Source organism: Aulonocara sp. 'chitande type north' Nkhata Bay, linkage group LG2 (assembly GCF_057382095.1).
Source record: "Aulonocara sp. 'chitande type north' Nkhata Bay isolate Kocher_YH1m ecotype deep benthic linkage group LG2, A_spYH_male_GT1.1, whole genome shotgun sequence".
NCBI lineage: Eukaryota > Metazoa > Chordata > Actinopteri > Cichliformes > Cichlidae > Aulonocara > Aulonocara sp. 'chitande type north' Nkhata Bay.
The window spans coordinates 5,492,450-5,509,162 of record NC_141345.1 but is presented as its reverse complement, the minus strand read 5'-3'; the positions used below and the strand labels follow the sequence as shown (position 1 = coordinate 5,509,162).

The window sequence follows — 16,713 nt, the reverse complement described above, 5'->3', positions numbered from 1 at the left end:
AAGTAAATCCGTTAGTTATATTTAACATAATGTTAAATGGCAACATTCTGTTTACAATGTTACCATTTTACATTGTGTTAAATGGTAACATTCTGTTTACAATGTTACCATTTTACATTATGTTAAATTGTAACATTATGTTTACGATGTTACCATTTTACATTATGTTAAATTGTCAGTAGGCCTGGTACCGGAACCGGTACTGGACCCCCTTTTACTTTCAGCCATCAGAAGAGGGTACACTGTGGTCATAACAATACTCAGACTGTAGCATTTAAAGGTCCCAAAGTGTACCAGGAAAATATCCCGCGCACAATTACACCAGCAGCCTGAATTGTGAATGTGAGGGAGGATGGATCCATGCTTTAATGTTGTTCACTCCAGGCTGATATAAAAATGATATAACTAATACTACTTCTACTAATAATGACAATAACAACAAAATAATAATAATAATGTCAAAAATACCAGTAATAATAATAACAATAACAACATAAACAACAACATTACTACTACTAATAATAAAGATAAACAAATGTATTAAAAAATTAATAATGATAATAATAATAATAAAACTGATCATAACAGTAACAATATCAATCATAACAACAAGAGTACTAACAACAATAATAACAATAACAATGAAGGTGTTGCTGCAGATCTGAGTCCCGACTCTGCTGCCTTTCTAGTGCGGCAAAGAAAGTAAGAAATAGAAAAAGAAAAACACAAATAAACTGAGTGTGAGGGTTTTTCTACAAGTTACACTGAATATTTGCACAGACATGCTGACTGTTTGCTGGGAGACGTCACCTGTCTTTTATAGAATAGCAGGTAAGCTGTTCTCTGCCGCTGCTCACACACAGACTCACACGTGGTCTGGCAGACCAACTCGTCATCGTACGTGAGCCGGCTGTCTGTGACGTCGTCTCTTCCGCTCATCTGGTGAACGCCGTCACAGACGTAATGTCCTGAGAGGAGAAGGCGCACTTATTAACGTCTCATAAACTTTCAAAGCTGACCTGCATTCAGCACATGTGTCTGAAAGCACCCACTCACCGCTGTAAGCTGAGGAGCCCAAACGACTGATCACGCTGACCAACAAATAGCGAGCAGTTTACTGGGAGAGGGCAGCGGCACCACCCGTTAGCTTAGAAATGGGCTCCATCCATACTTGAAATGAACGGTGTGCCTTTTCCCTTACCTCTTCAGTAAAGGCTGTGTCCTGGCTGATCACCAGCTGCTGTGTCAGAACAATGGAGCTGTTCTTCTTCTCCACGGTAAATGATGGAGTGAACGTAAACCACTTCAGCTGGAGGATCAGCACACTGAAAGAGATGAGACAAAGAGGAGAGGCTCAAAGGAAGACGCAAGGAGGACATGACATGAACAAAACTGACACCGACTGAACTGTGGTGGTTTGAGGCCTTTGGGGACCGATTTGAGGTTACTCACTTTGGCAGGTTCAAGAACAACAGCTCCTCTTTGATCTTCTTAGCTCCGCACTGGCATTCGTAGTCCAACAGGCCGCCCTGCAGCAGGGAGCAGGAGGAACAGGTGCATTAGAGTTAAACTCTTTTACAGATGAATTCACATATTCGTGGGAGCAAGCCTGTTCACAGAATAGAGTCTAAACGAGCTCTTACTTTCAGACTCCAGCCCCGCCCTTCAGCAGCATCCTGCTGGCTGGCACAACCTTGCCATTGGCTGCTGCCAGGGACTCAACAGGTTAGAACAAAAATATAAATATTATATCTGAGTTCTTATGTGGACCCGCCTTCCAGGCAGAACCTCACCTTCCATGAATGTCCACAGGTTAGCGGCCCTCGCTCTGCTGGTCCTCCAAAGTAAGAAAAAATGAGGAAAAAATAAGGAGCAGACCAAGCAAAAGAGGGTATTTAAAGAGACAGTGCTCTTAAGGTGCATTTTTGGCGAGTTTTATTATCTAAATGTCATTGTGTCACTTTCTTATGAGGCTTCAGTGAACTGAAAAAGCTTCTGGGATGAGAAGCGAAACGTCTTCAAAAAAGTTAAAGAAGTCCGGTTGCTTTTTTCCCCCAAGCTCCTTAGAGTTCTCTGAAAATGGTCAGGTAGAAGGACTGGACTGAAAATGAGTAAAAAAGCAGCCAAAGCCCAAGGAAGTTGAAAGACTGGAAACTATTGCTGAGGTCATGTCAGTGTAAAAAGTTACCTACAAGTCTGGCACCTTGGAAGCAAAACATAAAGAAATAAGGTGTAAGGCCAAATGTTTGGTCCTGCAGCCAACCGGACCATGAAATATAGAGCACGGGTGAACAAAGTGAGGCAGCAGTTTGCTGATTTCCACCTTGTGCCTTTCATGTTGATCAGCTTAGTAGTTTGCCAGCTTTCTAGCTGTTAAAGACTTTTGGCGAGAGGTTATTCATATTTGAACTCTAATTGAACCCCTCTTTTTTACTGTTTTTTTGTTTGTTTGTTTTTGGGGTTTTTTGTTGTCTTAGATGGCCTGACTCAGCAGGTGGGGGCAGTTTCTGAGTTTACCTTCGTTCAAACAGTGCAGAAATGGTTTCGCTATGCTCCAGACCGGATGGGTGGTGCAGGACGCCCGATATCCAGCCCCATCATGGAGTAAACTAAAAACAGTAAATAATACATTTAACAAACAAGCAAGCTCTAAATTTAAGCGGAGAGACTGCAGACATAGCCGCACCATTCCAGGGATTTTTGGTTAGCATGAGGGGTCTAGCCAGGACCCTTACTGGATACTGGGTGGGAATCGAACGTGCGACTCCAAAGATATGTAGTATTACCACTACACTATCCAGCTGCGCTACACTATCCAACAAAAAAAGTTTTTAGAAAATTTGATAAAGTCTGATGCTTAATATTGTAGGGATATTAATCTCCCTATGATATTAATACGGATTAATAACACAGAGAAGTCATACTTCTGTTATGACAGAATTAATTGGGTAAATTATATTTACAATTGTAACATTGTCAACTTAATGTTACGATTTTACATCATGTTGCAATTTAACATAATGTGAAATTGTAACATTGTAAACATAATGTTACAATTTTACAATTGTAACATCCATCCATCCATCCATCCATCCATCCATCCATCTTCATCCGCTTTATCCGAGGTCGCGGGGCCAGCAGCCTAAGCAAAGAGGCCCAGACCTCCCTCTCCCCAGCCACCTCCTCCAGCTTATCCGGGGGAACACCAAGGCGTTCCCAGGCCAGCCGAGAGATATAATCTCTCCAGCGTGTCCTGGGTCTGCCCCGGGGCCTCCTCCCGGTGGGACATGCCTGGAACACCTCACCCAGGAGGCGCCCAGGGGGCATCCTTGTCAGATGCCCGAACCACCTCAGCTGGCTCCTTTCGATGTGGAGCAGCAGCTGCTCTACTCTGAGCCCCTCCCGGACGGCCGAACTTCTCACCCTATCTCTAAGGGAGAGGCCAGCCACCCTTCGGAGGAAGCTCATTTCTGCCGCTTGTATACGCGATCTCGTTCTTTCGGTCACTACCCACAGCTCGTGGCCATAGGTGAGGGTAGGGATTGTAACATTGTAAACATAATACAATTTTACATTATGTTACTGTCAGAGTCGGACGGTGCCCCGACCGGTCGACCTGTGTGTGTGTGTTTTTTTGTTCTCCTCTCTCGCTCTGCTTTTTCTCCGCTGCGATTGTTACGCGGTCGCGTAGCAACGGGAGACCTCCGACCCGTAAGTGCTGCCGCTCTGAGCTGCCTACTAAGCCTGGACGCGATCGAGACGGAGAGACGGAAGGGGACACTTCACTGATTCTAGGGAGTTTTGTGGACACACGAGGGGAGACGGGGAGAGGAGCACTGAAGGGACTTGCACTGTGGATAACTGTGGATTGATTTTGGCTTCACTGTAAATAAAGACACTGTTCAACTTAAACGAGAAGTCCGCGTCTAGGTTCGCTAACTCACCACCCTTAACAGCTACAATTTAACATCATGTAAAATTGTAACATCATGTTACAATTTGTAAATTGTAACATTGTAAACATAATGTTACAATTTTATATGATGTTAAACTGTAACATAAAGTAAAATTGTAACATTATGTTTACAATGTTACAATTTTACATTATGTTAAATTGTTACATAATGTAAAATTGTAAGATTATGTTTACAATGTTACAATTTGTAAATTGTAACATTGTAAACATAATGTTACAATTTTACTTTATGTTAAACTGTAACATAATGTAAAATTGTAACATTATGTTTACAATGTTACAATTTTACATTATGTTAAATTGTAACATAATGCTTAACAGATAATGGTTATCCTCTTTTTATATCATACATCATTGTCTCTGTAGGAGGGTCTGGAGCACTCCCTGCTGAGCCGCTGGGTTCAGTACCTTGCAGGCAGGTCCGACGATGACTTCATCATCTCACCTGAGCTCAAAATTCTGGTGCGTGAAGGCGTCCCTCGGGAGTATCGGCAGAGAGTGTGGCGCTGTTTGGTCCGAGCCAGAACTTTGAAAAGCCAAGAGTGCCACACGCAACGCTATCAGCAGGTACAGCTGTAGAGAGAGAGAGTGCTTTATCCGCACCTGAGCACAGGTGGCTCCTCCTTCTTCCTGTCGGGAATGCTGGCGAGCACTCAGTAATCCTGTTCTGTTTCCAGCTGTGTGAGAAGAGTCGGACAGCTCCTAATCCTGCCTCCAGGCAGGTCCAGCTGGACCTTCACCGAACCCTGACGACCAATCAGCACTTCTCCTCGCCGTCCAGCCCCGCCCTCCAGCCCTGCCCTCCAGCAGCTCCGCCGCATCCTTCTGGCCTTCTCCGGGCATAACCCTGCCATTGGCTACTGCCAGGTACTCAACAGGTCAGAACAAAAGTATAAATTTTATATCTGAGTTCTTATGTGGACCCGCCTTCCAGGCAGAACCTCACCTTCCATCAATGTCCACAGGTTAGCGGCCCTCGCTCTGCTGGTCCTCCAAAGTGACGAAGACGCCTTCTGGTGTCTGGTGGCAGTGGTGGAAGCCATCATGCCTCAGGACTACTACACCAAGAATCTGGTGGACTGTGATCTCTGTGAGTCTTTGTGCTCAGGCGGACCAGCGCGTGCTGAAGGACTTCATGGCGGAGAAGCTTCCTCGCCTGGCATCTCACTTTGAGGATCACAACATTGACGTCTCTCTGGTCACCTTCAACTGGTTCCTGGTGGTTTTTGTGGAGAGTCTGCCCAGCGACATCCTGATGCCTCTGTGGGACGCCTTCCTGTATGAGGGTACCAAGGTACCATACACCCGAACACACCATGACAGAAATGCAGACAACACTTGAATGCACCACAGTAGTGTCCATGGAAACAAAAATGATTTTGTTTTGACCTTTAGATGTCTTTATTTACATTTTAGGAGTAATAAGACATTGTTTACTAAGCATGGGGAACTGTCATGTGACATGAAATAGGAGTGGGAAAGCAGATCATTCTAGTAACGACCTCACAGTCTACCACAAGCAGCGTAAATCCAGACGATGAGCGGGACAATGGCTTTGGGCTTGTTTCTGCAATGTGACAAATGCAGCACAGCTTTTACATCGTTTGTCTCAGGAAATAAAATCACAGTTCAGACACAGAAATATATACCACACAGGGATAAATGCTGACAACAGCTTCAGCCACGTAGATCCAACCCAAAAGTTTAATTTAAACTTAAAGCTCAACTACCAAGTAAGTTAATATTATCTGGCAACTGAGGAACCAAGTGGCTTATTGGAAATCGATCAGAGCTGTAATGAGTAAAGGGCCCAACTGCACCACAACTGAAAGAGTAATTTTATGACTCACCTCCTCAAAGTTTCCAATTAATTGTGTGGCGTGAGTGTCCTGTTATGAAATGCGTGTCTGTGCTGCAGGTGATCTTCAGATACACTCTGGCTCTGTTCAAATACAAAGAGGACGACATCCTGAAGATTCACGACAGCGTGGAGATCTACCAGTACCTACGCTTCTTCACAAAGACCGTCTCCAATGCCAGGTACGCACTCGCCTCCACCCGCCATAATCTACGAGCTGTTACACTCTCAGAAGTGTAGCGGATGTAGCTGTTGAATCTTTGAGCTTCAAACCCTTTTTACTGAAATTTTGTGAGAAGTTTAAATTTCCCTGATCACAGTAACAACGATTTAAAGATTTTTAAGTATCTGCAGCTCTCGGATACATGTGGTCCAGTCAGTCCAGTATTTCCTGCTCAAACTGCAGTACCTGAAGTATCAAGCAGCATAAAACAGAAACACTCAAGCTGATCAGTTTCCAGTTCCTCTGTGTTGGTGATCGAGTCCTTTCCACCTGCGTGTGTCCATGCAGGAAGCTGACCAGCATCGCCTTCAACGACATGAACCCATTCCCCAGCCGGCTGCTGAGGAACCGGCGAGTGCTCCACCTGGAGCGCCTGCAGGCGGAGCTGCGTGAGCTGGAGGAGCAGCACAAGGAGGTCATCACCGAGAGCGTCGTACGGAAAGACAAAGAGCTCGACGTCATGGTGAGCGAGGACGACGAGGACCTCTGATCACACGGGACGCTTCAGCTGCTCACTTCGAGACGACGATGAGTTTTCCATGAGTTCAAGAGAATTTTACTAAACCGGCTGTTAACTGGTTTCCTTCACACCAAACACAGGATTGTGTCAGGTTCACCATCTCTACTAACACTACAAGGAAACAGACGCATACAGATTTAACTGCATCACATCTCTGAAACAAGCTTGCAGTAAACAAATGTGTACTGTGTTCACGTGTGTAATAAGTCAGGCTGCAGAAATGTGCAGATGTATTTCAGTGAATTCATTTGGATTAATATGTGATAGCTTATTTATTTCATTGCATCTTTTGCTTTATACCTAAAAATGCGTGACATTTCTAAATGTAGTCACATCCCTATGAAACATGGTTGATTATCAGCTGTAGTCACAGCTGGTGATAAAGTAATTAAAATGTCCAGCTATTCAAAAATAGGGCATTCTGCACAATGAGTACTTTTTGGTACTTGAAGTATATTTTGATGCTGATGCTTCAGGGCATTGTGCTGCATTGTCGAAGCTCTCTGGGCTTCCGGTTAGAACGACCTCACAGTGTTTTATTTTGATCTGGTGTAAAGTGCATTGTGCAGAAATGACAGCATGATAGTCACATGATAAAACTGACTTTTCTTTTTTTTTTAATTTTACTGGGTGTGCATCTTGTTCAAATGTCTTTTTCAGCATTTGTACATAAATATTCTGTATATAAATATTTGATTTTCATTTATTTTACAGAGTCCTTTATTTTGTTTCACAAATATGACATTCATGTCAAATGACATCTGCAGACTTTATAATGACCAGCAGGGGGCAGTGTATTGCAGTCTATGAGAACATTTACTGAGACCTGTTTCATGCACTAGTTTCATGTCTCATTGAATCCAACATGATGTTGATTTTGTAAATTAAGGTCACATGTTCATCACATCTAATTTCAAAACACTGATCAATTTAAAAAAAATGAATTCCATACCAATTGCAGGAATAAAATAGGAATAAATAACAAACGAGAAATACATACAAAACAAGAGAAAGGCACACATGAGAGAACAGGTCACATGACAGCACAGCATTATCTACCCACAATTTGAACTAAATAACAGATAGCACAGGCAATGAAAACAAACGGAAATCAGAATAAATTTAAAAACTTTTATTGATGTTAACTTGAAGTGCTGAATTAGCCCTGTTGTCAGTTCAAATCACTTCAATCTATAGCGCACTTTAAGGTCTTTAGACCTTAAAAAGTAATACACTGCAAGGTAAGCTTGCAGCATCTTACTTTAAGGTCAACTGTGAAACTTTGTGGAAAGCCTGAGACAAGTTGATGAGTCAGTGAAGCGCACTTCCTTCTGATGACGGCTATACTGAGGTGAGTTTTTAAGCATATCCTGAACTTTATTCATTATTAGACTTCTGACACCTGGCAAATAAACTCTCACGCGATATGAGAACATAACAGCAAAAAGCCAGTAGCTGGTACATGAATGGATAAAAATTGGATCCCTCAGGGAGGCGCCACCACTTGATCTTCTCCACCGTCGTGGTTGGTGTTCTTCGTCGTCGTTGGCCAAGGTTGAGTCGGAGATCCATCACAAGTAGCCGATGTTGAGGGCCAATATTGGTTGATGGTATGACTTTTACGTTCGTGACTAGGCTGAGATGGGGTCTTCGGACTAGCCAGTAGTCGATTTGGGTGTCTCTGCCGCCGCTGGAGTACGTGATGAGGTGTGCCGGCTTCTTTTTGAAGAAGGTGTTGGTCACGGCAAGATCGTGGGCCTCTGCGTAGTCCAGTACCCGGCAACCCTCGTCGTTTCTGGTCCCAAATCCTTGGCCGCCATGGAATCGGTGATATCCGTCTCTCCCCTTGCCTACATGTCCATTTAGGTCGCCGCCTACCGCCACGTGTTCCTCAGGGCTAATCGTTTGCAGGTGGTCGTCGAGGGCGCGCCAGAATTCTGTCTTCTCCTCGTCGGGGCAGTTGGTCTGTGGTGCATAGCAGGAGATAATCCGTAGGACGGTCGGGTCGGCGTCGATCTTCACTGACATGATGCGATCCGATATGCGGGTAACTTCGACCACGTTGTGCCGGAGCTTTATTATTAGACTTCTGACACCTGGCAAATAAACTCTCACGCGATATGAGAACATAACAGCAAAAAGCCAGTAGCTGGTACATGAATGGATAAAAATTGGATCCCTCTTAGATTGAATTGGTTGCCCTCTTATATTACGTTGTTTTGAACCTAACCGCATCCACTGAATTAATGCAGTTTTCAGGACAGTAAAAACAGAGAACTCTGATATACACAATTTCTGATTGCTGATAGTGTTTCTTAATGCAAAATGGGCTTCCATTTAAAATGCAATTGCTTTATGTTCGATCTTTAGTGAAGAAGGGTCATTTTTGATTCTGTGGACAAGGGATGCAAATGGAATGTGAAGGCAACAGGTAGTAGGGTGAATTAGGGTTTCGTGTGGTCTTCAGTGCATGAATTTTATTGCCACTTTATTTCAACTTTTTATTAATGTACTCAAAAGAAAAACAAGAACCACAAAGGAGATTCTTGTGATTCTTGTTTGTGCTATCTGTTTGTGAAAGAAAGCACATTTTACCACATCATACTGTGTTTGCTGCCATTTATTTTACTCGTCCTGCCTGAGTGTCTGGGCTGCGTTTGTCTGTGCACCTTTATTCTGGCCTTCTGCTGATGGGTTTCACATGCTGGGCTTTCCCTCTTGGTCCACACCCAGCAGCCTGCTGCTGACCACACACAGCCTACAAACTGATCCATCCATGCATCCATCCATGCATGCATGGCCTGGTTATTGTTGAGTTATCACCTCCAGCTCCTTGCTCATAACCAGGTAGATACTGGGCTGGGCCTGATCTCTGAGCTCAATAACAATGACAAAAATGCCAAACACTTTACTCTTCATGGTAAAAAATGTTTATAATACAGTAAAAACTGGATGTAGCCAAAATCAGTGTTTTATATACAGTGTAAGTGAACAACATTGCTACACTGCTGGTGTTTGATTGATAGAGGCTTTCTTTATAAGAACTATGATATCATTTCTTTTGCTGATTAACAGTTTTTATATAATTTTTATATCATATATAGCTTTCAAGAAGCCAAAGATCACTGGACGAAAAGACTACAGACCTGTGGCTCTGACATCTGGTCAGGAAGTCTTTTGAGCGCCTGGTTCTCTCCTATCTTAAGACCCTCACGGCCCCCCTCCTGGACCCCCTGCAGTTTGCATACAGAGCCAACAGGTCTGTAGACGATGCCATCAACATGGCCCTACACTTTGTCCTGCAGAATCTATGCTAGGATCCTGTTTGTGGACTTCAGCTCTACCTTCAACACCATCCTTTCAGACCTTCTTCAAGGATTGCTTTCCCAGATGAATGTGCCTGATCCCATCTGCCGGTGGATCACTGACTTCCTGACGGACAGGAAGCAACCAGTGAGGCTGGGGAAGAATGTCTTGGACTCCCGGACCATCAGCACGAGCTCCCCTCAGGGCTGTGTTCTTTCTTCTATGCCCTTCTCCCTGTACACCAACTGCCGCACCTCCAACCACCAGTCTGTCAAATTAATTAAGCTTGCAGATGACACCACCATTATTGGACTCCTCTCAGACGGGGATAAGTCTGCCTACAGGATGGAGGCTGAACATCTGGTGTCCTGATGCAGCCGCAACAACCAGGTGCTGAATAAGTGTTATTTTCATTTACCACTGGCCCAAGTACATTTTTATTGGCTTGTGAACAAAGCTGTAGTTTTTGTATTTTTAAATATTAACGCAATTTAATTGAGACATTATTTATATTATTTCACTTTCAATGTGAAAAATGCTGTAAAAACGTTGAAAATAATGGTCACCCCTGTTCGCTGCAATGTAAAATAGTACAACTGCTGTCAGCCTTCATTAAGTTGCATCATTTAAACATTTGCATATTTTTATTCAACTTCTGCAGGATGCTTTGATGAAAGACTCCCTTTTCCCAAGTAGAGGCTTTACTAGAGGTCACAGGAACAGCGCTGCTGTTTTGGATGCGGAAAAATGTTGTCTTTCACTCTACCTGAGCTCAGTGTCCCAGTAAGGGCTCCGCCTCATTGTAGCTGACGCTGAAATGTTTGTGTGGGTTGCCATGACAACACCAGAAGTGCATCTGAGATCGTGTCCAAATTCATGGGCTGCATCCTCCTGAGGACTCGGTGTTCTGACAAAACGTCTTACTTTGGCAAAACGTCCTACCGTAAGTAGTTCATGCGTTCTCGGCGGCTCTAGTGACCCTCGAACTCTCGGCTAGCTATCGAGGTGGTGGATAACATACGTCTCCCCCACAAGAGCACGAACCTACAACTTTTCTACTACTGGTTTTACAAGGCGTACACGGTAAAAACATTATGCTGTTATTTGTTAAGCACTTGTGCATCTTGTGAAAAGAAATAAGTGGCTGAGATGGATGTCATATGTGCTATTGATATTATTTTACTCGTTTCTAGTTTTCACGGTGCTCCATGATTGTGAGAGGAATAAAAAAGAATTGTGGACATCAGTACGAAGCATGGATTCTTTTGACCAGAGTAGATACACTGGTCCCTTGAATATACTAATCTTTTTGAGGTGGGTGACTGTTCCTGTGTATTTACAGAAACAATGGTTGTGATAACCTCAGCTGTTTCAGAGGGTGACTGTTCGTTGCTTTGCGCACTTTTAAATCTGTATACAATGGTTTGTTCCCTTTTTGTGTTCTGAGGTTTAAACAAAGATGTACTAGATGTATTATACCGGTCCCTCGAATCTACAAATCTTTTAGATGTGGATGACTGTTCATTTTCATCTGGAATTGCCCACCCCTGTTCTACATGCTTCTGAGGGAAACCTCACACTGAAGATTGGCAAGATGGCGCCGGTGTGTGTGGCTGCTCGTCTGTCACTGCCAAGTTTGTTCCTGTTTATGTTATTTTTAATTTGTGTCATTCATGAAACAAAGTCTCTGCTGAGGTATGATCGCCAGACACTATTGGACCTCAAACCTGTGGTCCAAAATATTGTGTCCTTTGGAGCTGGTGGGCAGCAACCCCTGCCCCCATTTGCATCGGAAACCCCGGGTTACCTGTACCGGGTTCCCACGCTACCTTCCCGGCGAAAGCGTCCTCGTCGCCGGGGTAAACGAAGCGGTCGCCTGGTGAAGCTAAAGGTTTATCTAAAGAATTATTCTGCTGTTTTCCGACCAGTGCATGGATTCTTGCCAAGGCTGTTTGCGTCTCGGCGTTTTCTGGATCCTGTTGATACCTGTTTGGTGCCTGTGGTCGGCTTTGATGATGATGCTCCTCGGCCTCGCTGCCCATGCCCTCCCAGGCTAAACCTCCGCTGTCAACATTATCGGAATCTGAGATCGCTGCGGCGGGTTTCTGGACCTCCTGAACCCCGAGCGCCAACTCCAGCTCCAGCTAGGATTGGCCTGGTGAACGCCAGATCACTTTTAAACAAAACTTTTATTCTTCGGGACTTCTTCAGTTCCCGTGATCTGGATTTTCTGTGTGTGACTGAGACGTGGCTGAGTGTTGGTGAGTCCAGTGTTCTATCTGAACTTTTACCTGTGGATTGTTGCTATTTTAACTCGCCACGGACGTCAGGCAGAGGTGGAGGCACAGTGACTGTTTACAAAAAGGATTTTAAATGTAAGCAGTGTTTTCTACAGCCTTCGTTCTCCAGCTTTGAACTTACCTCATTTGAGGTGAGTCGTACAAACCCGATTTTCTGCGCTGTCATCTATCGCCCCCCGAAATACAATAAGAACTTCATAAACGACTTTTCTGATTTTTTAGCTGGGATTATGCCCAACTATGATAGTGTTCTTATTGTTGGAGATTTTAATATACATGTATGCTGTCCTGATAAGCCACTGGTAAAGGACTTTTTAAGCCTTATTGACTCTTTTAGCCTGGTACAGTCCGTACGTGGCCCTACACATGAGCACGGACACACACTGGACCTTGTTCTGTCATATGGTCTGCCTGTCACTGACTTGGAGATTTGTGACTGTGCACTCTCAGATCATATGCCTGTGTTATTCAACGTTGGTTTGACATATACCGCAGTTAAACCTGGCACTGCTACTCGGTGCTGTCGGGTTATTAACCCCGCCACTGCTGCGCAGTTTTCTGCTGCTTTTAATCAGCTCGGCGGGCCTTCTGACTTTGTTTCCTCTGACACAGAAGACCTACATTCCTGGTTTAATTCTTGCTGTCAAAAAATCATGGACTCTGTGGCTCCTTTAAAAACCAGGCAGCTTAAGGCTAAACCTGAGCCTTGGTTTAATGAGAGCAGTCGTGCTGTTAAGAGGGAATGTCGTCGAGCAGAACAGAGGTGGAAAAAGGATAAACTGCATGTATCATTTCAAATTCTCAAAGACTGCTGGCATCGCTACCAGAACACTGTTAAAACGAGTTGGCACTTGGTCTTTTGAAGGTCATAAGCTTCGTTTGGCGTGACTGTCCGGACTGATATATTGTAGGTATTGACTTTGAGTGCAGAGGGCTAAATGCAAAACACGCTTACACACACATAAGATATGATTAGAGTAAGTCCCTGGGACATTCTGAATGTTTAGACCAGTTCTGAATCACTAGAAGGTCAGTAGATAACAACATTAGATTATTAGGGGTAGGAAGAGAGGTGTTTTGGTTTTCTGTCTCTTACAGAGAAAGGAACAGACACCAGACGAGGTCACAGATATGCGAGGATCCTCCGTAGCAGAGACAGACACAGTGACTGCCGAGACATCAACTGGGTCCAAGGGTCATGGCGTTTGGGCTCCAGCTAGTCACCACGAAAGGATGGATCCCATAAACACAGCAATAACCATGAAGGGGTTGGCGGAAATCCGGGAACACCAGACCAACGAAGCTTGAGAGGCTTTTGGGCAAAAAAGGGGGACACCTTCCTGTTCCTTTTTCTGGAGGATACACAGATCATTGTTTGAAATCGGGGCAGAATAATCCCCTGATCTGTGCCACGACTGAAGGGTTGTCTAACCCCTAAGGTTGAAGAATGAAGAGCAGAGGATTACCCAACTGGACGACACTGGTAGCTGCAGCAATAAAATAAAGGCTAAAAGCTCTTTGGACAGAGGTTCTAGTCTGAGTACGTCTGAAGGGTATGAGGTAGCACCAAAATAAAGCTGTGGGAGACCTGGGGAGTGTCATCTGGACCTGCTACTGTTGGAATCATAGTTTTTCTTGCATCTGAATTGCGCAAACACAGAGGTCATCCCACATATGGTTCGCCCCTCAGGGGGACAAAGGACCTCAGGAGTGAGAAGAGATGAACCCGGCCACACTGCATTGAAGGGTGTTTGTGAGGTCATTATTTTAATGACCTCATCAGGGGGAATTGTTGGATTGTAGTGCTATTTTATGCCATGTTATACCCCGAATTAAAGATGGTGAATTATTATGTAGATTAGTTTGCATTATTCTCCTGAATTAGAAGAAGCTGATAACTATTGCATTAGTTAAACTGATTTGCATTACATTAAACTGCTGGCTTGTTGTGAATGAAGGATATTGCTGTATGATGCATTATACTGCTGAGTTATAAGAAATACTGTACACAGAGAGTTATTGTCTTATTTGTCTGATTAGAAGAGAACAGAATATGCTGGAGTTTTCTGCCCCATCGCAGCAGGAGCAGATAAGCAGGGAGCCAAGGTCGTAGCTTAGGCGCTGTGTGAGAGAAGGCATGTAAATGTTTAGGCTTTTTATGATAAGGTGGAGGCACCAGGGGCTATAAAAGTTTGAGCAATGCTCCACCATTTTGAGATCTGAGACTGTCTGCATACAGTGTCCATCTCCCACGTGTGTGATCATTAAATCATCGTTTGACTCAACCCGACCGGACCAGTGTTGTTATTGTGGTGTTTCTCTTGTTTCCATCCCCAATTTTGAACTCGTAACATTCACAAAGACCGTCTCCAATGCCAGGTACGCACTCGCCTCCACCCGCCTTAATCTACGAGCTGTTACACTCTCAGAAGTGTAGCGGATGTAGCTGTTGAATCTTTGAGCTTCAAACCCTTTTTACTGAAATTTTGTGAGAAGTTTAAATTTCCCTGATCACAGTAACAACGATTTAAAGATTTTTAAGTATCTGCAGCTCTCGGATACATGTGGTCCAGTCAGTCCAGTATTTCCTGCTCAAACTGCAGTACCTGAAGTATCAAGCAGCATAAAACAGAAACACTCAAGCTGATCAGTTTCCAGTTCCTCTGTGTTGGTGATCGAGTCCTTTCCACCTGCGTGTGTCCATGCAGGAAGCTGACCAGCATCGCCTTCAACGACATGAACCCATTCCCCAGCCGGCTGCTGAGGAACCGGCGAGTGCTCCACCTGGAGCGCCTGCAGGCGGAGCTGCGTGAGCTGGAGGAGCAGCACAAGGAGTTCATCACCGAGAGCGTCGTACGGAAAGACAAAGAGCTCGACGTCATGGTGAGCGAGGATGACGAGGACCTCTGATCACACGGGACGCTTCAGCTGCTCACTTCGAGACGACGATGAGTTTTCCATGAGTTCAAGAGAATTTTACTAAACCGGCTGTTAACTGGTTTCCTTCACACCAAACACAGGATTGTGTCAGGTTCACCATCTCTACTAACACTACAAGGAAACAGACGCATACAGATTTAACTGCATCACATCTCTGAAACAAGCTTGCAGTAAACAAATGTGTACTGTGTTCACGTGTGTAATAAGTCAGGCTGCAGAAATGTGCAGATGTATTTCAGTGAATTCATTTGGATTAATATGTGATAGCTTATTTATTTCATTGCATCTTTTGCTTTATACCTAAAAATGCGTGACATTTCTAAATGTAGTCACATCCCTATGAAACATGGTTGATTATCACCTGTAGTCACAGCTGGTGATAAAGTAATTAAAATGTCCAGCTATTCAAAAATAGGGCATTCTGCACAATGAGTACTTTTTGGTACTTGAAGTATATTTTGATGCTGATGCTTCAGGGCATTGTGCTGCATTGTCGACGCTCTCTGGGCTTCCGGTTAGAACGACCTCACAGTGTTTTATTTTGATCTGGTGTAAAGTGCATTGTGCAGAAATGACAGCATGATAGTCACATGATAAAACTGACTTTTCTTTTTTTTTTTAAATTTTACTGGGTGTGCATCTTGTTCAAATGTCTTTTTCAGCATTTGTACATAAATATTCTGTATATAAATATTTGATTTTCATTTATTTTACAGAGTCCTTTATTTTGTTTCACAAATATGACATTCATGTCAAATGACATCTGCAGACTTTATAATGACCAGCAGGGGGCAGTGTATTGCAGTCTATGAGAACATTTACTGAGACCTGTTTCATGCACTAGTTTCATGTCTCATTGAATCCAACATGATGTTGATTTTGTAAATTAAGGTCACATCTTCATCACATCTAATTTCAAAACACTGATCAATTTTTAAAAAAAATGAATTCCATACCAATTGCAGGAATAAAATAGGAATAAATAACAAACGAGAAATACATACAAAACAAGAGAAAGGCACACATGAGAGAACAGGTCACATGACAGCACAGCATTATCTACCCACAATTTGAACTAAATAACAGATAGCACAGGCAATGAAAACAAACGGAAATCAGAATAAATTTAAAAACTTTTATTGATGTTAACTTGAAGTGCTGAATTAGCCCTGTTGTCAGTTCAAATCACTTCAATCTATAGCGCACTTTAGGGTCTTTAGACCTTAAAAAGTAATACACTGCAAGGTAAGCTTGCAGCATCTTACTTTAAGGTCAACTGTGAAACTTTGTGGAAAGCCTGAGACAAGTTGATGAGTCAGTGAAGCGCACTTCCTTCTGATGACGGCTATACTGAGGTGAGTTTTTAAGCATATCCTGAACTTTATTCATTATTAGACTTCTGACACCTGGCAAATAAACTCTCACGCGATATGAGAACATAACAGCAAAAAGCCAGTAGCTGGTACATGAATGGATAAAAATTGGATCCCTCAGGGAGGCGCCACCACTTGATCTTCTCCACCGTCGTGGTTGGTGTTCTTCGTCGTCGTTGGCCAAGGTTGAGTCGGAGATCCATCACAAGTAGCCGAT

General features: G+C 43.6%; 1 pseudogene; it reads left to right on the top strand.

Annotated features, from left to right (window-relative positions):
• Positions 1-2,709: 2,709 nt before the first annotated feature.
• LOC147337337 (TBC1 domain family member 2A-like) lies at positions 2,710-15,093 on the top strand (annotated as a pseudogene).
• The last annotated feature ends 1,620 nt before the right edge of the window (positions 15,094-16,713 follow it).